We start from the raw sequence: 23,590 nt of genomic DNA, 5'->3' as shown, positions 1-23,590 counted from the left end.
CAATGAGCAAGCATGGAGCACAGGACATTTTTGGACCTTTCGAGTGTGCTTGTATCTTAGAAGCATTCCAGTTTGTGGATGCTTTCTTTTTCTGTCCTATTGCATTCTCTACTACAACAATTCATGTGCATAGGGACCATCACATACATTATGACAGCAGTATCTCCATTTTACAAATAAACCATACAAGGAAGGAAAAAAGTTTTTCCCCTAACCCGTACAGAGGGCAAACTATAGAGGCCAGACAAGGATAATAAAAGGGTATGACTGACAGCTGACAGTATGCAAGTGAAAATTTCCCTTTCCCTTAGGGTATTGTTTTGATAATCTTTGCCGATTTAATACTTTATGGAACTAGAGATTTTTTTGTCCAAATGGATAGTTTTTGAGGGGTGGGGGTTGCACTTGTCAATTGCACATCAAAATAGGGTGGATAGACAGAGAAGTGAAATGTAAACAACAGCTCCAGGTTTGTTTTTCTCTTTAGGCTGTTGGGGGATGTTTTTGTACATGAAGGTTAATGGAGCACATTAATGGACTTCACTTCTTAAGGATGTTTGGCCGATGCTCCAATACAACCAACTGCAATTTTATTACCTGGTTTTGTATCCTAGAATTAAAAAAGTATTTCCTGAAGTTTATCTGTAATACAGCATAATGTGCTTACCTCTTAATGATATTTAAAGACTACACATTTGCTCAGAAACTTTTATATAATTTTCTATTCACAAGCCCATCATTTCACCACATTTCTATCCACTTGCCATTGTCTTTTTTATACATCCACTGGGTTTTTGTGAGCATGTCCTGATGTCCAAGCCACCTGAGACACTGAACCCAAACTGTGCATGCCCTCATCATGCTGGGATGACCAACCTGTGGGGCTTTACACGAGTTCAGTGTCCTCAGGCTTCCCCAGCACAGCCATGGTGACTTCCTTCTGCTCACCACTGGCGCAGCTTTCTTGAAGCAGCAGCAGCTGCTCAGACTGTGTCCTTGTCCCCGTTTGTCTTCTGGCCACCCTTTTAGCTTATCACAAGGTTTATGACTTGCAAGGTGTGTGAAATTGTCAAGTTTCCCTCTTGCCGCTAAGCTGAGCCTGCAATGCACCAAATAATAAAGCATAAACAAAACAAGCTTCTCTTGCAGAATTTTGCAGATATGACTCCAAATGCACTGAAGAGAGAGATCTGTTGAGTTAGTTGATACCTTTTGTAGAAACATGATCAGTTTTTCATCTGGAATCTGAATGTCAATTTTTTTTTTCTTTTGAATTCAATGACTCCATATAAAATGTTCTTGTTTTGCAATTAAAATATAATGTTCACTTTGCAAACTAAGGTACATTTTTTTCTACAATATTAATATGAAAACAATAGGACTGTACAGGCAAACCTGTACAAGTTACCTGTACCTCTACTAATTTCAGGTTATACCTTCTGTGGCACAGGTGTCCATTGTACTTGGTAGGATAACACCTTTGTTATTGATTGGAATTCACTAAGTTCTGTAGATGATGATTCATGAGCATTTCACTTTTTTTCAACTGAATGAGCTGTAGAGTTGGAAAGGGTGGATGCAGATATTTCTGCCTACAGATCTAGCAGGGACTACTTTGAGCACTCTTGGTCTTGAGCCCACCTCTGGTCTATCTACACCAAAGCTGTAGTGGGGCTAAATAGGGTGAGGTCAGCTTCACTCTGAATTGAACCACTTCAGTCTCAGTATTTTGGTACCAAAAGGGGCCTCTGATAAAAAAGAAAATTAAATAAACTGCTTTTGAATGTTACTAGATATAATGAATTTCAGTGAATTAGTGCCTTTTGAGTTAGTTTCTTCATGAAAACAATGTGCTATTCAAAAAATGATAAAAAAATTACACTCCACATCAAGTTAATTTATCACAGAGAGGTTTTGGCTTGGTTAGGTGAGATGGGTGTAGGTGCTTGAATACATTGCATTCATTTAGCCTTGGAGACTAATCCTGTAAAAATATGTCCAAATAGCCTTTCATACAGGCATGTTCCCTCTGAATTCAGTGAGGTTGTACTGACACATCTGTGACCTGGTGGTTGCTTTCACATAAAATATCATCTGGGTAGGCTCTGACTAATTCACTGGCCTCTGAAGAAGGATTCATGAAGTTTTCTTCTGTCTAAAGTATACCACATACAATTTTGCTATTGATATGCTATTGGACGTCTAATATTATTGTAAATAAAATATCTTCTTTTGTGCTCTTAGCCCTTTATGTCTGCCCTATGCCCATTTCTTTGTGCCTGGGGATGACCCTGTGTCATTTTTCTTTACTTCCTTTATGTAAAGGCAAATAATTATAGTTGTCAATTTATTTGTGGGTTTCTCAGCTGCATAGCTAATGCTCTTCTGCTTGATAGGATGTCTTTGCTTTCTGTAATTATAGTTCTGCTTATGCCCTTGAGGAAGAACATCTGCTGCTTCCCACTCATGAGTTACATTTCATCCTCTTATTTCCTCAGTGTTATTCTGCTCCACAGTGGTATTGTGGTCTTTGATGCCCTTTGCAGAAATTTTTCTCGGTGTTCTGTATAAGGTCCTCAGTCTTCCTCTCCACTTCCCCCTTCTTTCACCAGCTTGTTGTGCTGTTTTCCTCAGCAGGAGTGATGCATTTGCTTCTCTGGTTCAGCTGTGAGGGACAGGGCAGAGGTGTGCAGGGAGCTCCTACAACAATCTGTCTCAGTGGGAATGTATGTGCAGCAGAAGCCCAAGGACAACACTCTGCAGTGCCCTCACCAAAACCAGCAGTGTCTGCTGTCAGCGTCAGCAAACATGACCACCCAGTTAGAACAGAAGATAAGAGCAGAAAAACCCTCATCTTCCCTTTTTGGACACTTAGCAGTTTAATTCTGAAAACTTGGCATATTTTTCCCACCATATTTGTTGTCTTTGTTTTTCACTGTTGCATGTAAATCAGCTGAATGATCTTTTTTCGTTCCTTTTTCTCACGCATTTATTCCCTCCTTTCAAATTAGTTTCTTTATATGCACACGAAAACATATTGTGTAGTAGGCAAATTTGGAGGGTTAAAAGATGCATTTTTTTGAAGAGGCAAAACAAACTGTTTGGAATTTCTAACACTTTTGTAATGTTCACTCTTGCATAATATCTATTTCTATGCATAATTCAATGTGCTTTTGGGCATATGGTATGACTCTTGGGTATGGCTCTGTGCAGGACCAGGAGTTGGACTCAATGATCCTTGTGGGCCTCTTCAACTCAGCATAGCCTGTAATTCTGTGATTTTGATGAATATTCAATGCATATTTTTACATGACCAGAACTGGGTGTGGTGTATGCCAACTAAGGAGACCACAACAAAGAATTTGAAGCATTTATGTTTCAGCAAGAGCTGGGAAGAAGAGGCCATTAATCACAGCCAAAGGGAAACAAAGGAGAAGACAAAAAGTGATAGAGCCTCATACATGGATTCTTGACTGTCAGACAAAGCTCACACAGTACAGATCTGGCTGGAGGCTGGCCTGCAGGAAAGGTGCTGCCCTCCCTCAGCAGCCCTGCCAGTGCTGAAGTCAGTGGAGTGACCTGAGAAGGGCCAGTCCCAGCCTGTGGAAGAGGTCAGCATCCTGAACTTCCAGGTATTTTTTTCTTCCCTGGCTCAGCAGTTCAGCAAAGTGATTTTTGAAATAAAACTGTGGCAGTGTTGCAATAAAAACTGGTGAGGGGGGCTTTGCATTGAGATCAGCTGGCAGAAATGTGAACTTGGTATGAACACACAAGTGAATATCTTTCAGTGTCAAGGGTAACTTTTGTTATAAATATTTGTAAAGAACTGGCAGAGTAAGGGAGCGTTCTATACTGAATATATAAATAGAATGGCACAATAGCAAACTGACTGTGTGTTGCAGGATTAGAAGAACTGTGTGGTACTGGGTATTTTCCTTTTTTTTAGAAGACAATTTACATGGGGCTTTATAAAGGATGAGATCCTTTTGGGGAAAAAAACCCCAACCACTACCTTTTATGTTTAATAATAGAGGAATAAACTAGACAGAGGCTAGGGGAGACATGAGGGTGACCTGAGAAAGGCAATATGGAAAAATTGTGTTTAGCACTTGTTGCTAACCTAAGTGTTAAGGGAAAGACAGTCAACTATAGAGAGTCCTACTGAATATGAGACTGGTCAAGCCCATGGAAGAGCTATGTGAGAAGATGGACAAAACCAGGAACAATGAGCATCTCTTGAGTGAAATGATCAAAATCACAAATTTAACAAAGTACAATACAGAGAAATAGATGAGAAGGCCATGTAGGAGATTCATAATACGGGGGAGACAGGTCTGTGAGCAACATGTGCAGTGCTTCACAGCCATGAAAATACAGTTCATTGCATGGGGACACCCTTGAAAAAAACACTAAGGAAGAAAACTATGCATGAAAGCAATCCTGAGATTGCCTTCACTCTTCCTCCTTTGCATTGCTAAAAGAATTGTTCAACAAAATTGAATCTTTTATAGAGACAATGGAGAAGACTGAAAGTCAGTCTGAGAGCAAACATCTCTTTTTCATCTCAGACAGAGGTGACAAATATACCATTAAAACTGATATTTCAAGAGTAAAAGAAGTTAAAAAGCAGGAAATATTTCAAGAACCAAGGAGTAACTGCTGGGACTAGTTGCTATAATTAAAGAAGTGTCATCAGCCAACCTGACAAGAACGAACTGAGAAGAAAAAATATGGTTAAGGCATAAAAGTAGTTAAGTAAAGGAAAACAGGACAAGAACAGGAACTGAGGGGTTAAGGGTGGAAAAATCAAAGGGTGATGAAGAAGTGTAAAGAAAACAGAAGGGAATGAGCATACCAAATGAAATGAAAGGGGAAAAGAGAAACAAAATAGAGCAAAGCAGTGTACAATCAGATCTATAAACACCATTTAAAATTGTCAGTGCTTGCTGCAGAGTGGTTACAACGTTGTCTGGAAGCTTTGCTCTCATTGAATTGAGGAATGGTGAAGATGGAGTTAATTATTTGGGGGAGTGACAGCAGCACTTGGCCATGTGGGCCCTAATGGGATCGCCAGCATCTGATGGCATCCAAGGACTCTCCTGTGTTCGAGACAGGACAAGGTCTTTCTTTCCTTTTTCCCCTCTCCTCTCCTCCCCTTTGGGAGGGGATGGTGGGGATACTTACTGAGAAAAAGATAATTTTTCATGCACATGTAGATACACACACACACACATGCTCAGTTTCTTGGAGAAGCTTGTACTGCTTTCTGAAGGGAGACATGGGAAAAGATGCAAGCCTAAACAGATTCGGGTTTTTTTTTTGGAGGAGGGGGAAAGAGGGACAAGGGACAGGCGAGTGCTGACATCTGGAGAGTGGTAACAGCTGTGAAGGCCTCGGGGCTGAGACTTTTGGTTCTGACCTTAGGGAGAAACTGGAGAGTACTGACCACATGGAGTGGTTGCAAGGAAGAGTGAGGGCAGAGGGGAGATGGAATAAAATAAGGGGTGGCAGCCTCTTATTTTTGTATCCTGGAGCCTTGGTAATATATCTCTGTAAAGAGGCCAGTGCATGTTCATATGAGAAGTTTCTCCATTCTGTCTGAAGTCACGTTAAAAATAACTCTCTTTGGGCCTTGGGGCATTCACTATAATGAAGTTAAAAGGATAAATGCTATTAAATGTCTGAATAATGTTGCTAACATAGCTTGTCTTCCTGATCATTTTGTTAAACTGCAGTAACATACAATCATGTCACCATTAATACTTCCTGCATGTGCAGGAAAGAAGAATACAAAGAGTATGAAATATCAATTGATTTTAGGATGGTGTGTTTTATATTGAAACCAGATGAAAAAGTTATTTTCTCATATGGTTGGTGGCTAGTACTGGAAACATCACACATTTTTATTGTTGAAACAGAGTGCAAACTATTCAGAGCGATACACCTACATCTGTATCATATTATACTCCATGCCTGGCTGCCATCATTTTATGGACTCAATATCTGTCCAACCATTATTTTTATTGGGTCTCATAACTCCATACTTGGTCCACCTGTAGAGCCTGCGAGTTATCAAGTTAGAGTCTTTTGCCATTGTCATGTGTCCAGTTTTCAAATTAGAGTGGTTTCCAACTGGACTACAAAGAACCAGAACTGCTATTCTTAGAGTGATTTTATTTTAACTACTCCCATTCCTATTTATCATTGCAGTCTGCTGGAAAAAAGTCTAATTTCCAACACAGAGGGTTATTTTTTTGGATGGGAAAAAGGAACATATACATTCTTCATCTCCTTTTTATTATTATATAATTGTTCCCACACTTGATACTTGTTTATAGCTATCACATTAAAAAGTAGGAATAGTTGTCCAGTTCCTGGGTTGTAAAATCTCCCTGGCATGCTCATGAGGCTCACACAGACAGTGTAGATTTATTCAAACAGCAAGGGCAGCTAGAATCCAAATTCTCCTTTGAAGATAAATAGCCATCACTCAGTACATTCTGGAAAAAGCCCTATTGCCTTTGTTGACTCTGATTAGCACTGACCTGAACAAAACCATTTTTTCTTGGTCTTTTCTATCATGTATGTCATTCTCAATTTTTTTTGGGGAGGGACATCTGTCTACACTCTTTTTCCAAATTTCTACCTTCCTCTGACATATCCATTTTTATTTCACAATAGGTACGTCTTCATGTAGCATTTCTGTCTGGTCCCTTCCTGATGTCCCACTGGGTGATATTGCTGTCTTCTGCCTGCCTTCTTTTCTTCCTCTGTCCAGTGTCCTACCCTCAAGTATCTCTTTCCCTGAAGCTGTGCTTGCCTCTCCAAAACTTGCTTTCAGTTCCAGGCATATTCAGAACCTCAGCTGATCGCAGGCTGCAGCACTCCCAGGGTCCTCCCACTGCTCTCTGGGCAGATGCTGGACAGATGCCTCCACAGCAAGTCCGTGACCCTCAGGTGTGCTGGTGGTGCCACAAAACACACTGGCTGTGTGACAGTGGACAGTCTGAGCATCCACAAGGTGTCCCAACACCAGGATAGCCCCAGGCCATGGGAATCCTCAGTTCTCCATAGGAGCACCAAGAGCTGTTAGGAAAAAGGCCGCTCCTCTCTGGTCTGCTCCTCCCTGGCACCACGCTCGTCACTGCTCAACACTCCAAGCTCTGCCAAAGTAGCTGGCAATGTGCCACTGTCAATACCAAGTCACTTCCTGTATGGAAAGGTGTAAGCTGACTTTAGATGCTGCAGAAATCTCACAGGTTGCAACATGGCTTCTATTTTCAACCACCAAAATGACCCTCTGATTCATTTTAAATTAATTACTATGTTCCAGTTTCTGTATTCAGCTGATTTCACAATTGTTTACAAACCAGCTTCTACAGTTCCAAAATATTTTGGCAATTTTATGGACTAGAAGTACCAGTCTGAGGTTTTTCAAGGAAGCCTGTGGTACTAGAACTTTTACTAGGACTTTATGAGATCTAAAATGGGCAAGTTCTGTGGACCACCACTGTGTTATTAGGCTTATTAAGTTGTCTCTAATGTACCCTGAAGCCTTTGCAGTCTAGGAAAGAAACATCTGGTCCATGAAGGTTTCCATTTAGATCTGTTTAGTTAACTATTTTAAGCAACTAAATAGAAAAATGCATATATATACATATATATATATATATATATATAATGCAATGAAAACAGAAGGATGTAACACTAAAATATTTTGAGGTCAAACTAGTCACAAAACTGTCTAAAATATCACAATTATTACAAAGAGCAATCACTCCAAGATTTTACCCATAATTAGGGAAGAGAATAAACTTTATTCATCCAATACTCCCCCATAAGAGATCAGTATCCATGAGTAAAAATATCTGTTTGTCCCCAGATGTGGATTTATTTCTCCCATGAGCTCATTCTGATTCAAAGATGATTACTTACATCCCTCAAGGACTAGGTCCCATTAATTGTGGTCTGCTTCTTCCTTATTTTGATTTTGTTTTGAACATTTGGGCTTTGTGTTTTGCCAAGAGAACCAAACAGCTTCAGGTAGGGCACTCACTGGTGGGCCAGGAGGAGCATTCACATTTGCTCATCATGCATGTGGAAAGTGTCCATCACCTCTGCAGACGTGCTCCAGACAATAGCCTGAAAGGGTAGAGCATTGAGTCACACCAACGTTAAAATTCCAGTGGATAATCTCCCATTGTGTAAGGCAGACTGAGAAGTTGTCGATGTTTTTCTCTCATTAGCAAGGAATCATATAAAATGGTAGTGGGAATGGTGACTTACATTTTGGAGCTAGGTGGAATTAAATACAGACAGATAAAGCAGGTGAAAAAGGTCTTTGAAAAGTCCATTTCCCCTAACTGATTGTAATGGAAATTTACAAGGCTAAATTTAGGCGGGTTGAATACACTCCGCAGAGCCCAGACTGCTGAAACACCCAGTACCTTATATTTTTCATGACAAATTATTTCCTTCCGCTTTATTTTTCTGGTAGGCATTTATTCCAAATTAATTGCCCAAATTTTCTTAATAGCCATCTAAAACAAGAGTTTCCAGAGGGTAATTCAGCCCCTGTCTTGGCCATCTGAATTTGACTGAGTAAAATAGACCTCTAGAAGCTTCCATATCTTTCTGCTGAGTATTATGCAAGCCTGAACAGCTAGCTCTATTACTCAGATAATTCAGAGAAAAACATAATCTATGGGGTATATTTTATCAGTCCAATCTTTTTCCACAGTCTTAGGGAAGGCTCAGAAAAGACAGGATTAATTATATGGATGGGAGACCCTGTAGATGAGGAGCTGGGTTCTGATGTTGACTATTATTAGAGTGAAATTTTAGAACTCTTTTTTAACATCAATGTCTCATTATAGCACTCAAGCATGACATATATAAACATTGTGCTGCTTTCTACCTGTATTGCTCTGTCATATTTTTCATAAGAACGACCATGTGATCTTGAAGTCATAAATAACACTGGAGTTTGCAGGCATGAAATTTTTATTTAAGAAGAAACCAGAGAGGAGAGAAATTGCTGGACAGTCCTGGATAAAGATGAGTTTTGCTGGGCCAAAGATAGAGGCAATGTGCACTTCCCTCTGCAGAAGAAATTACAGTGTGAGGCCAAACCCATCAAGTTTATGCAAGGATTATATAAAACTGAAACAGTCACCAGAACTCCTGGAAGGGATATATTTCCCTGAAAATCTAATATTTATTTGAAAAGGTCAACCCTTCTGTCCAGAGTATAACTATGTAAAAATGCCCAGCTAACTTGGCTGTCAGATTACACAAAATATTTGAATGAAGAAAAGTAAGAATTGAATTGTCCTTGAGCCCTGAAATGTTAGAATTGGTGGGAAACTAAATTCTCAGTGGCCATGAAAGTTATTGGGACAGTCATTTTACATCACTATGGTGAAAACTGGAGTTGGATCTACATGTATCACAGCACTTCACATATTACAGACTTCAGCACATTGATAGAGAAGGAGACACAGATGAGAAGACTCTGGCCTTAGTCCATGGGTTTAAAGGGTTTGATTCATTTATTTAGACTGGCTTTCCCTAGAACAGACTGTAAGACATATATTACCATTGTGAAATGAAATAAATACCCATGAGATTTTCTTTTCACTTAGAAGCACATAATTTACAAATTCAATACCTGTCCACTAAGATTGATAGTGTCATGGGGAGTGGAATAGTTAAGGCTTACTGGCAGTTCCTTAAATAAATATAAAAATAGCCTGGTGCTTATGTTTTCCTGCTGAGAAAAACATGGGTTTTGCAGTGCTTAGCCATCTTCTGAGTGTAAATACTGGCTGAGCAGTATTCACTACTTTTGAACTAAAGTTCACTCCATTTCTTGAGTATGATGTTTGACAACTCCTGTTGAAGTCATCATAGTTGGGGTTTCACAGGGCCATTTTCCTCTTGAGCACTGCACTGTGAGAGCTGCCCTGAGCCCAGGGATGTGAAGTGTCCTAAATCACTGCTGCAAAGACCTCAGCCACTGGCCAGTGTTTTATTTTCTTTAGGGGGAAAAAAGCTGTAATACATATGTACTCAATGAGAAGAGTTAGTGTCTTGGAGAGAGATGTCTCCCAGATAGTAGAGTGTAAAAATATAGAAAAAGCAGATTATATGTGATTTTCTGCATTTTCAGGAATTTACAGGAAACTACTACCTTACATGCTCTCAACTTATATATTTAATATTGGTGTATTTTCTTACTGACTAGTTCATATATATTTGCTTAGACCAGAAATGCCCTTTTTGACGTTGCTCATATCTACTTATTGGAAGGACAGCAGAGCTGTGGCAGCTTGGAGACCTGTAAAACTGAGGACACACCAGGACTCAGCTGCAGCAGCTGAAGTGTCATCCCTGTGTGCCCACCCCAACACACCTCCCCTGCCCCAGTTATCAGCAGGGTGTGGAAGCAAGAGGATGAGAACAGAGGAACAGAAACCCCTGTGGAAGAGGCAGAGAAAAAAAAGGCATGAAAAAGTCTAACTCAGTTGCTTCTAGGTGAAATCTCTTTCTTTCTGCTCACAAAAGCTGACCTCCATATCCTTATTCTATCAAAGGCTTGAAATTTAAGCTGAGGAAAGCACCTGGGCAGTTTTAAAGGTCAAAGCTGTCATCAGCTTAGCTTTGAAGATTTTAGCATACAAAATTGGTACAATATTTGATGTAATATTTTAATACCAATATAGTAAAGCTGTATTGGTGCTAAAATGTTGATGGTTGACTTTGCTTTTAATGGCCTGTGTATCTCATAGTTTAGAGCTTCCTGTCTCATAGTGGAGGGTTTTTTTTCTTGAAAATTGGTGACTTCCTCATTTTCTGCCTAAAATACTTTTTTTAGCTGTATGTTAGGCAACTCAATTTAAACCAAAGCCAGAAAAATGGGACTCTTTCCAGTATTTTGATCTGAGACAGGCAAACAACAAAACATATTGGGGTGGGGGATGAACTGGAAAGTCAGCCTAAAGCTCATCTCATTTAACAGATAGCAGTAAACATCTTAAAAGTGATTGGCTTATTATGTACACTTTAAGCATCCACAGAAAGCAGCTTTCCATACCCACAGTAAGGTCATTAGTGAGGGAGAAGGCAGGGAGTTAGCTGATAGCACAACCTTCTTTCCTGTGCAGACAGTGACCTGGAAGCTTTGTGTTCTGACATATTTTTCTCAAAATAAAGATTCTCAGTAAAGTAAGGAAGAAATATTAGTAGCAGCAGAAAAATAACAAAAGCAGAATAGTAGCTTTGAAGAACCTCCTAAATTTAGACCTACATATGTGTGGATTTTGCTCCTAACACAAGTTCAAAGAGATATATTGCTACTAGGTATGACAGCAAAAGTAATATTACCACTATACTCCATTATCATTCTTTCCAAAATCAATATCAAAACAACCCAAGTCTAGACACATAAATGTCAAACTATTTAACAAGAAGCAGTTAGTGCAGAAAAAAACACTTAAATGGCAATTGAGGTAGTCTGATGGATCTTAAAGTAGCTTACCAGGATTTATGTAAGATAAAAACAGTTTAACTAAGCATGTAGAACAAAGCCTGGGGGCTTATGGCAAGAACAATATTAGAAGAACATCTAAGCTCTTTATCATACCTGTCAGGTCCTTGTACTTGGCTGTTCTGTCTAAGATGGAGGGCCTTCTAAATGTCCTCATTTTCATCTTGATTTTAGGTTTTAGGTTACTTAATAAAATTACCCATCACCTATTACTCAAAAGATAGAGTGCCCAGTTCACAAAAACACATTTGAGCTAACCCTGCTACTCCTACGAAATCTATCATTTTCAGAGTGCTTTCTCCACTTTTTAAATGTCATTCCCTATTGAGAACTGACAAGGAGGTTGTTAGCAAGTGATATCCTCCCAGAAATGGAATTTTGGATTGAGACAGGCAGCAGAAATTAACACTTAATTAACATACTAAAATGGCTAAACATTGAAACCCATTTCAGTAAAGAAAAAAGGCATGAAAGAACTCAAAAATACAAATGCAGTAACTTAAATATGATCAAATATTTAGTTCCTAGATTCTAAAAATGAACTTTGAATTCAAGTTGTTTTCTTTTGGCTTTCAAATAGACTTATAAAAAAGAAAATTAAAACCAATAATGGCTTAGGTTGAGAAAGCAGTTTTACATGGTGCATAATTAATTTTTATTGGCTCACAGATCATTATTTCTCTGTGTGCAATCAAAAACCATTTTGATTCTGACATGAATCAGTCTTTTTTATGTGTAACCACAGAAATTAGCCCATCTGAAATGAAACACAGTATTGCAGTGCTGGAAAACCCCCGTATCTTCAATGTAAATAGAGCTAAAGGAGATTTTATTGTCTAAGACATCTTTCATTTCAAAACCTTCAACATAAGTCATTAACAGTCACTCAGGACATGAAGTGAAAGTCCTCAAGGTGTGGCACAAATCACTGTGTTCCTCTGTGCATGCTGTCTCCAAAAGCAGATCTCGTCTGTACCCAGAATTACTTCAGGCTGACCTAGGATTTTCAAGTGAGTAAAAACTTCTGTTCTATTTCGGTTTTCTTCAAACCCTTCCACACAGCAAGAGCAAGAAATTTGCAGTGCATTTTTTAAAGGAAGTGATAATTGTCATTTGTCTATTATCTGCCAGGCCACTGGCAGCAGGATAAGTGGACACAGTCTTGAGCTGCAGCAAGAGACGTTTAGGCTGGACATTAGGATGAAATTCATCACAGAAAGGGTGATTAGACATTGGAATGGGCTGCCCAAGGAGGTGGTGGATTCACCATCCCCGGAGGTGTTTAAGAAAAGACTGGACATGGCACTCAGTGCCATGGTCTGGTTGGCAAGGTGGTGATGGGTCCATAGGTTGGATTTAATCTCGGAGTTCTTTTCCAACGTAATTGAGTCTGTGGTTCTGAGAGATGTTCATGTAGATAACTAAGCCATGTCTGACATCAATTATGACAGCAGTCCCATTAAGTTTATGGGATAATTGCAGTCTTAATGTTAGGAAAGGATTTAAGGATTTTGCAATCATTGCATTGTCTCAAATATTGTATTCTGCTTAGGACACCCTGGCAAGCTAAACTGCAACTCACTATTTATGACCCACTGTCTTCCTCAGCTGGTATGTGACCCCATGGAGGAAAACAGCATGCTTAAATTGGGATATACCAACCTGTAGAACAGGATTTGAGTGTTATGGCCTGTGTGTTCATACTGTGGGAATGTCAGCTTATACTTGGACAAACAGACTTCAGACTTTTCCCCAAGTTCCATAAAACTGAACTCTCTGGCCCTAAAGGCAACTGCAAAGTCTCTGTGTGGTTATTGTGTTAATCCAAGGAGGTTGATGCATCACACTGGAAAAGTTTGCAGTTTGTAGTTTAGGTCTTCCATTTAAATTATATCCTTGTATGGAAAAAATCCCTGAGCACGGGGAATAAGGGACCCTCCAATCCTCTTCTGCCAGTTTGGCCAAAGTTCCTTCATTAAGACTCAACCCATCTTCGTACCAAAGAGATGGAAGTGACATTAATGGGAACAATCACCATCCTTTCTGCTTATCTCTGAGAAATGCATGTAGTAACCATGCAGTCTGTGTGCTGCTTGATCCTCCACCCCCATGCCCTCAATTATTTCTGTAGCAGGGTCTCAGCTGAGCAGAAAGGCATTGCAGCAAGGAGGCAGGCTCCCATCTGCCTCAGCAGGTAGAGAAACACTCCTGCAAAAACCATGTGAGCTCTCACAGGCCTGGAGAGGGTTAAGGGATGGACAACAGCCATTATCACTCTGTCAAAGAAACTCTGACATAATGAGTTGCTAAATTATTCCAATCTCCACCACACTGTGTTTGGGCTATGATTTTCAATTTTGCCAGGAGTTTGGACCATAAATCCTGAATAATGTCACTTGTAAAAAAACTTGTAAGTTATAATCCACATATATTTGTTCTTGGCTGATCACATGCATTATTATCAGACCAAAGCTGTAATTTGTTTCATACTCTGGACTTCACACTCCTTGAAAAGCTTGGCAGCTCAAGGTGGTACCACCTTTTGTGCCATGGCTTTGCACAGCCACATGCTTTGACCACAAGCACTTTGGGAAAACATAGGGTATATAACTACTGTAAAAAGTCACAGACACACAGAATGAGTGCGCTTATTGTCATCATGAGACACAATTTGCTGAAGACAGAAGTTTAGAATTAGTGCTGGAAGTTAAATATACTAGCTATTTTGAAGTGAAACCAATCCTTTAAACACTTAAGACTTGCTTAATTTTCAGCATATGCCACAGACTTCAAAGGGTCAAAGTCCAATAGTTTGAAGTAATGACAAGCAATAAATGCACTGGAATATTGGCTAAAGAAGAAAATATTATTATGGCAAGTGTTTTTAAGTGCTACTTTTATATTTAGCTTTTCAAGTCCCTGGCACATGTGCAAAATTTCCATTTGAGATGACACGTAAAATTGCCTTTTTAACACCAGAGTCTGAAAAAAGCTAGAGGACACTGGTATATTCTATGGCCTTTCCTCTCTAATTAAGTATTTATTATTAGGATAATTATTCTCTGACAACCAAAAATGACTGTTAAGCAAATATTCCTTAAAGAAATAACCGCCTGGAACAAAATGCTGTTTTACCAATTCTACCACCAGGCCTGGTTTATATACATAAACAAAACTATTTATACTTAGAATATACCCAGACATGGTGTCACTGGTTTCTCCTTCCCTGAAAGGCTGACTTACAGGGCCTCAGGCTTAGGTTATTCTCTGTGCACAGACACTATTGTCAGAATGGGGTATTTGTGTCAGAGGGAGCAAGGATACATTCTCATCACACTAAATGTGAGCCAGAATAAAAGCATCTGAATGACTAAAACCAGTAATTAAAATGTCTTCCCTTCTTGTATGTGACAGTCATGATTTAACATCCAGGACAGAAACACGCATGACTGCAGTAGCAAAGGATAGGTCGAGGATTACACAAAATCATTTCCTGAGGTCACTAATTTTGTAACACGCACACATCACAGTCACTCTGTTCTTGCAGTCAGTGTATCCTCCTTTATTTTTTTTGGGGTTTTTTGGGTTTTTTGGGGGTTTTTTTGTTTGTTTGTTTGTTTGTTTGTTTTTTTTTACCTTTCATCATTTATTTGGTATAAGATCTTGAGCAAGAGATTTAGACAGAGGAAGAAGAAAGGAGGGTGTGAAGAAAGAAAAGGCTGGTTCAGATTAAATATTGAAATAGCTTAAGGAATCAGCATAAGAGATGTTTGGGAAGTGCTTAAGAAAGCACTGCAACAGGAAGGAGGAGTGAAGAGTCTGGAGATGTCTTCTGTGTGAGGGATCCATGAGTCTGAACATCACTCTGAGTCACATCTCTTTTCTGTGTTTTAATCCCAAACACATTGGATGAATGACTTTGACCTTGTTACAAACCCTAAAAAGAGAAAAAATTAGTCATATTGCTGTATATTTTTTTTCCTGAGGTGACAATATCTCAAATGACAATCACTTTCTTTTCAATAATTTTTTTCTTGGGTATATAGCTCGCTCTGGTCTGTTCCTTTTACTCTTAAAATAAAGAATATAAATTCCATACAAAATTAGTAAAATTTCTATTTGTCATGAAGAGTTTAGATGATAAGTGCAACAAAACAGCATACAAATTATTAACTAAATTTTACATTTCCTGCCAAACCATGGTAGTCTATAACCCCCGAAATATTACTAACTTGTGTAGGGGTCTTTTTTATAAAATACTGATATTCATTCATCAATAAAGCTGACAGAAAAAAACCACACCCAAAAATGAGCCACAAAGATTATCTGGGACCTCTCATTAAGGAGTCTTTTCGTATCAATCACAGCCTCACTGTCCCCACAGCGAGAGAACAAAACGATGGGATATTTCACCTTTCCAGATGACCAGACCACTTTGCTTTCAGGAATGTCTAAGTGAGAATACATTGCAGCTGGTAGCACTATTGAGAACAGTTGGATAATCCTTCAGTCTCGAGCCCTGACAGAGCAGCTTCAAAGCATTCCCTGCCCATCTCTCATCCTCGCGTGTCGGGCTGTGCCGTAGGCGATGTGACAGCTCAACATGTGCGGCGTAGGTAGGAACGTATGTCAGTGCTCAGGGCTGGGCTCTGTCTCAGGGAACTGCTGCATGGACTTGTGTGCACACACATAGGTATTTCCAAGGTGTGGTGGGAGCGAAAACATGTGAAAAGTTAATTCGTTTTTGCACCTGTAGGTATTAGAAGGAAAGATGCAAGGTTTGAACTAGTTTTGTTAAATCTCTGGTTGAGCATGGGCTATTTTCACCTGGTTTCTAACAGTAATTTATGTAGCTTACATTCATAGGATTTCCAAATTCCCAAAAAATTATCTCATTGTTTCGATTAGTTTTCTGCTTGGGCAGAGCAGTTGGACCAGATGCCCTCTAGACATCCCTTCCAACCTCTGCAATTCAGTGGTTCTGGGGCCAATGTGACAGTGTGCTGTAAGGTACACCCCAGCTGAAATGTTAAGGTTTATATGAGTAGCCTTTGGAATTTGTATGAATTCAAAAGGTTGAGTCTCCTCCACTTCTGAACACCCATTGAAAAGGAGGCAGTAAGGGCATGGGCAAATTCAGGTCTCCAGTGTGATATTTCTTCTGATACTCTCATGTTTAGAAAGGCAAATAATATGATCACATCCTATCGGAGCAAAATGAAACTCCTTAGAGATTTTGTATAAGACAAGTTCTTTATAGGATTACTATGGCAATACAGTGATGGCGACACATCTAGACAAGTAGCATTTTTAAATAAAAGACATGATATCTGTTATCACAGAAGCTGCTTCAAATTGTTCTCAGTATGTGCTATTTACAAGGCTGACTTTTTGCTCTAAAGATAGATCTCTTTTAGATCTCAATGAATCAGATTAACTCTACTAAAACTCATGAAATTCTTACATAAGCTGGTACAGGTGAAAAGGAAACTAGGTGTTGGCATCTCACCTTGCATCGATACAGGAGAAAAAAAGGCAATAAAAAAGTTGATTCTGCCTTTCATATAAATAACATTGTTTGCACAAAAACCCCCCAAGACAAGGGAAAAAAACACAACACAGTAATTCTTAGGCTTCCTGCTATTCCTTTCTGTGTAAAATATGTGGTTTTTTCTATCAGCAGCTGATAAAAATGAAGTGATCATGGTAACTACTGCACACTGGGTCATTCCCAACGCACCTTCTGTGGTGCAACAATGAAATTAATGGGTGGTTCAGAGATTCACTTGTGATTCTGCTCAAAGAAGTGACACAGACACCCCTTCACATTGTAAAATGAAGCATAGTTTAGAGGAGAGTAGGTGTGCTGTGCCAGGAGTATGGAGTATTATCAGCAGATTTTACAATGTGCTGCCTTTAACTGGGAATCCCACTGAAGGAACAACACCAGAAGTTTCCAGTGACAATAAAAAAGAGGAACAGTACTGCCAATTATTTGTCCAATGAGATAAAATTCTTCAATTCTTTTGTTATTACTTCTAGATAAAAAGGAAAAAGGGCTGGTTTTTAGTTATTGTTTTGTCACTGAGACCAAAATGTAAAGTGACAATGGTTTTGCAGGTTTTCAAGTTTCCTTTTTCTCTAATAAAAGGAAGAAAAGGAATCCCAAACAAAAAAGAAAGTGATTCCCTCCACCCCTGTGTCTCCAGAGGAAAAATACCAAAAATAAGTGGAAAAAGGCCAAAATAATTTCAATTATAAAACTGTTTGACATAACCAGCTTGTTTTCTGGACTATTCATGAATAGAATAATAAGTCAAATTTGTTATCACAAATGATTCATGCACTCAATCTTTCATCTCACAATATCATAACCAGCAAGACCTCTGGTAATGCAGACAGTCATGCTCCTTTATAATGCTTGTTAAACTAGCTAATTTGTACAGTTAGAAGCTTGTTAGAAATGCTCACAAACATCAGGCTTGAAAAAACATGGAAGAGTTAAGACTAGATTAGTAGTTGTCTCATCAGATTAGACTGCTCAAACAGTGAAGGAAAAAGATTGGAACAAAAATAAAAATCTCCATGCAGATTGCATGAAATTAGGGCTAACCAGACAAAACAGGAAGCAAGGGAGCCTTCCAAATTCTGCATTGGTGCCAGCCCAGCACTCATGCCCTTACTCTTCTCACCTGCCTGGGAAACACCTCTGGCTTCAAATCCCTGGATGTTGATTGTGTTCAGGGCATCACCACTGGTTTTTGCCGTTTCCTTACCCTTGGAGAAGTGTCTGGTTTTGGTGTTTCCCCCACCTCACCCCAAACAGATGTTAGTGCTCTGAATGCTGCACTTGTTCTTGACTCCACCAAGGAGTGAGAGGGCAGGAGCTTGTCAGTGACCCCAGGAGGCAAATCCTGCAGCCTGGGGCAGGCTCCAGTGAGGATGAGATGGACAGAGGGGTGCCACGAGGCTGTGGGGAGCTCTGGGGATATCAGCTCAAGCCCCAGTAAAATTTGACTATTAGTCCTGCAAAATAAATGATGTTACAACTGTGGACAAGCACTGGGGAGGTATCTTGACTCTAGAAACTGTGATCAAATAAAATGCAGTCAGAATGATCCAGGAAATTTTTTATTGGCTTCAGAAGTTATATGAAAGTTAACAAATGTGATTTTACCTGACTACTTTTGCCTTTTCTGCCCCAAACACAAAGTACAAAAACTAAGTATGTAGATGGCCAACTCATTTGAGAAACTATCTCTACAACTTGATGATAGAGAAGTCTGTCGCCATGCTGGAAACCTCTGCTCCAGTTCCTTCTCCTCCAAACACTTGTTTACACAACTGTTTGAAAAAAACTCTGCAACAAACCACATGTCAGACAAACCCCTGCCAGCACAAGTGTTGGGTTTGACTGTGCTTCAGATCAGCCTCAGGAGATGTGTCTGGGTCTGTCCTGTCCCACCCAGGCAGTGTGACCAGCAGGCCACTGACTCCTCCCCAGCTACATTCTGGGTGGGAACAGAAATTTCCTCTGGGACCTGGTTGCTGCTCCAGCTCTGTTGATTGAACAGTTTATTGTAGGTCGTACCAGTTTCCTACAGCAGAAAAACTCCAGGACACCTCATTGGGAAGGTGTGTTTTACAAGATTTGGCCTATTTGTCTTTGCTGATGCTATTGTCTATACTCCCTTCCGCCCCTATGATCACTAATTTATTTATTTCCCTCAAACAGCCATTTATCTTCTATTTTTTGTTGGTTCAATGAGCCACAATTTGGAAGGGAGTTTTCTGTGCACAGCAGGACTACAGAGGAGCAGACATCCAGCTGTGGTTGGGGTTGAGATCCCTAGATATCTTCCTGCCTAATATCTTTGGTTCATCATGAAAGCTGTAGCAGTATTTTTCCATTATTTCTGATAATAAATATTCTTCTCTTATAATCCCCTTTCTACAGAACAAAATATAAGACAATATTTTGCTTTATGATCATATCCTAAATATGATAGACATTAACAAATAATCTCAAATATGTTCTTCAACAGCTTAACTGGAATTGCCTTAACATTTAAAATTATTTTATTTAGATTTTAGATAAATGAACAAAATAATAAAGATGACTGTTTTTCATTCCATACATTCAGTAAATTGAGCTTATATGATAACTTTCATAGGATAAATGTTAGTTTAAATTATCTGCATTTGACCTTTAAGCTAGTATTAAAATGCTAAACCAATTTATGCTGTTAAAATGCATTGAACAAATTATATGACAATAACTCTTATACAATGTGAAGCAATTTTGATGATCTTTAAAGATAGTGGATGGTATTTATGATAACAGCTCTAAGCGCCTTTATATCACAGCTGTGGTGAGGCTTAATGTGGCAGGAACTGTCAGACTGGATCAATACATGCTTTTCAGGCTTCTTTTGGTGCCATAATCCAGCCCCTGCAAGAAGTGACCTCATGAGCTGCCTAAGCTCTTGTTGTTCTTGTTCTGTTTTGTTAATTGAAGAATATCGAGGCTTATGAAAATGACAAAGCTGAGCAAAAGCTAATTATGAAAGAAAAACAATAAAGCCAGGGGTGAGACTAGGTCAGCTTTCAGTGGGAGTCCAGAGTCTACTATATTTTTTCTGCCATCTGTCTGCTGGTGTTTGAGAGCAGAAACTAACATTTCTTGCATACTAAATTAGTGAGTAAAAACTAGCGAGTATTTTAATTTTTCCAGAGAAGCCTTTTTGCTTTGAAAAGAAAGCCATCCATTCACTAAGAGGAAGCTGTAGGTGACAAGGAACAAACTGCAGACAGATAAACCACTTGTCTTTTCCATTTAGTTCTCTCTCCTTTTACCTGTGCCCCCCTGCACCCCCAGCTCTCCGAGTGCCGCTCGCAGCCGGGCTGCGGGATCGGGCGCTTCAGCGACACAAAGGCAGTAGCACCTTGACTTATTCAATCTAACAAGGGCTGCAAGGATTAAAAAAAAAAAAATAGAGCTTTTACCATGAAGGAGGAAACATCCTTGGCAGTGAAAGTGAACAGTGTTAGAAACCTCAAGGGAAAACACATAACTGTTGAAATGAATTTTTACTTTAATTTAAAAGCCTTTTGTACGGAAGCGCCAGGGCAGACAGCTTAGCGTGTTCAGCTGCTCAGGACTCAGTTGACTGTAAGCAAAGATATGACAGATTCCTAAAGTGGTGTGTAAGAGATTGTCTAATACCTGGACAGAGTCACCAAGTAACAGCTGCAAATAATTGCCTGCACCTTTTCTTAAATATTTTAGTAATATACAATAGATTATTAGCCATAAAAAAAAGCACCCTCTCACTGAGATCCCAGTCTTTGAGCAAGATCTAATACTCCACCAGGAATTCTTTTCTTCTCTGAGTCTCAAGCTTAATTATCACAGAAATTTCTCTGTCTTTGAAAAAGTTCTGCTACACCAAAGCCAGATGTATTTCTTATAGGCTAATAGCTCCCTATGCCTTTTGTACAAAACGCTGTGCTGTGTCCAGCTGTACATTATACATTTGATATGCAGACACTAAATTAAAATATAAATGGACTATGTAAGTGACATGTGGTTGATATAAATGTTTAAAAAACCTACAAATGAGATTAAAAATCTAACCTAAACATGTAAAAAGTTCCTTATAGTTTTCTAGAGGACAATTTCACACTACAGAAGTTTAGGTTTATGTTTTTAAATGCAGAGTATTAATATTTTCAAGCAATCCATATGAGATCATACAAACATATTCCAGAGCCATCTTTTCTGCATCTGAAGCACTTGAATATAATTTCACTATTGACATATGAGCACAGCTTTCCTTTTCTTATCCTTAAAGTTAAGTGGGCAAATGGAATTTATTCTTTTCCTTAAACACCAAAATGTCACAGTAACAGAAGTACAGTCCCAATAGCCAAGCAAACTGAAGATCCCCCAGGATAATACACATGGACAGGGCAGTGTATTCCTACTTCCTGATATAAGCAAAATAATCTAGTATTGACATATCATTACCAAAAGCTGCTTAAATCATGTTGATCTACAAAGAAAATCAGAATGATATCTTAGATAGAATAAGGTACTGAGTCCTGCCTAAGAATTTAGACAGAAATCTTTGAGTCCCTTTAGGATTAAGCTGACCCACAAGGGATTTTTGTTCAGAAAGACTTAAAATACATATCTGGGTACAATTAAAACTCAGAACTGAGAAGCAAAACTTGTGGTTTAATATTTGTTTCTGATTTTTCCCAAAGCACCCTTGGATTTTGCAGAGGATTTCTGCAAAATAAAGCAGCCACAGGAGCAGGCATTTGGGAATTTTTCCTGTGTGCATTTCCTCTGGGTACTGGGCACTCATCTGCACCAGCTCTGGGCCCGATGGCTTCATAGCCCCATGAAACAGAAAGGTCAGGATTATATTAAAGAAAATACAATGGTAAGCAATAGGTAGAAGGAAAAAGTGCAAATAGCAAAACTACCAAACCCACCCAGGAAGAACTCCTGCTGTCACAGTGCTGACAATTTGGTTTGGCCATCCCAGCCTTTCTACTTGCAGGATGTCATGGAGCATCCTCAGCATCCCCCAGCCCAGGTTTGCCCATGCAGGAATGCAGTCCCCATTGGCATGAAATCCATGCAGGAATTCAGTCCATCTCTGCAGCTCTCTAGGGCCAGCTGCAGAGGAAAACCTGCCTTGTTGCTGCCTCAAGTGCATCTTACAAGTCTGAACATCTCCAGGAGAGAGGAGCAGTGCCCATGATCCAGCTCTGCCTGAGCCCTCCCTGGCTGACCTCACAGCTTTACCCTGGGATGTAGCTGCCAGCCCACCTCAGCCTGGACTGAACCCAAAAACCTGCTTTCCCCAGCCTCTGCACGTTCCAGGGCTGAATCCTGCCTCACAGGCAGTTTTGGAGATGCATCTTGTGATGAAGAATTCACTGGGGCTGGGGGCAAATCTGCTCCATCCCATCTGTGCTGGAGCAGCCCACCCACAGCAGTGCACCCACCCAGGAGAATGAGGGTGGGCTTGTTTGGGCTTTGTGGGTTTTCTAGATTCCCTCCTTTAAACCAGCTGAGGGAAATGAAAATGCTGAGTTTGCTGCAGCACTGTCTTTGTTCCCCTGTCTCCTCTGCCCCGTTCCCATGGGGCTCCTTGCTGGGGCTGGGGACACGTGCCTGTGGAGTCCCCACCAGGCACAGGCAATCCTGTCTAGGAATTCTGGCTATGGCTAATTCACATTTTTGGGCAAACTCCCACTGCTTGTCTGCATCTCAAGCCTGTAGGTTAAGAGCAGGCTCAGGCTCCAGTTTCCATCTGCTGCCCTTCCACTGCAATCTGTCTGGGGGAGCCATCCTCCAGATGCTTGAGGAAACCATTGCCAATCTTAAAATGGATTAACATTTATTATGAATAATGCTGATTATTAGTAAATCTGGAAGAGTTCAGTCATTAATTGAGTACTTTTTTCCCTAGAGTTTGCTCACATTCAGAGCTCTTTCAAAAAGCTCACAGTAACAGTGGTGTTTGTTTCCCACTATTCATGGGTGGAAGAGAAATTACTTCCAATCTAAACACATCTTTAATCTAAAAGCAAATATTGCTGCATGAATCCAACACTGGTCACATCTTTTTCCAACATGACAGGAACTGAACCCAGACAGGAATTTTTTTTCCTGTGCTTATTAAAAAATCCTTTGAAGCTGGTGGTGACCCCTGAGAAAGTTTATGCAGAATAGCCATGCTTAAGGAAATCACATTAGAGTCTGAAAAAGAGACACATTTTAATTTCACTCCCTTTATCTTTGAGGAAAGAAAGCGGTAGACAAAAACTGACAACATGAGACAATGGAAGTGCTTAAAACTTGTAAGTCAAAGGTCTTTTTTTTTTTTTTTTAATGCAACAAATTGCCAAATGCATCAATTAAGGAAGCTCCAGGAAGGAGCAGAAAAGAGCATTAAGCAGAGAACACCAGGAGGGAGAAAGCAACATGTTAAGGCATCTAAGGAACTGCAGAGGAAAAGAAGT

General features: G+C 39.7%; 1 long non-coding RNA gene across 3 annotated transcripts in view; it reads right to left on the bottom strand.

The window, feature by feature from the left end:
* Positions 1 to 893: 893 nt before the first annotated feature.
* LOC110481887 (uncharacterized) overlaps positions 894 to 23,590 on the bottom strand; it is a 73,245-nt gene continuing 50,548 nt past the window's right edge. For 2 of the 3 annotated variants that reach the window (XR_014954688.1, XR_014954689.1), the window contains 2 exons: positions 7,936 to 16,298; positions 894 to 7,210 (listed from right to left, as the gene is read on the bottom strand). This is a non-coding gene — a long non-coding RNA (uncharacterized LOC110481887). The remainder of the gene's footprint in view (positions 7,211 to 7,935; positions 16,299 to 23,590) is intronic. The other variant, XR_002467339.3, reaches the window with a different exon arrangement.

Source organism: Lonchura striata, chromosome 4, assembly GCF_050655825.1.
Source record: "Lonchura striata isolate lonStrDom1 chromosome 4, ASM5065582v1, whole genome shotgun sequence".
In the NCBI taxonomy this organism is placed as follows: Eukaryota; Metazoa; Chordata; class Aves; order Passeriformes; family Estrildidae; genus Lonchura; species Lonchura striata.
Note: the sequence above shows the minus strand (reverse complement) of the source record. Positions and strands in the feature narration are given on the sequence as shown.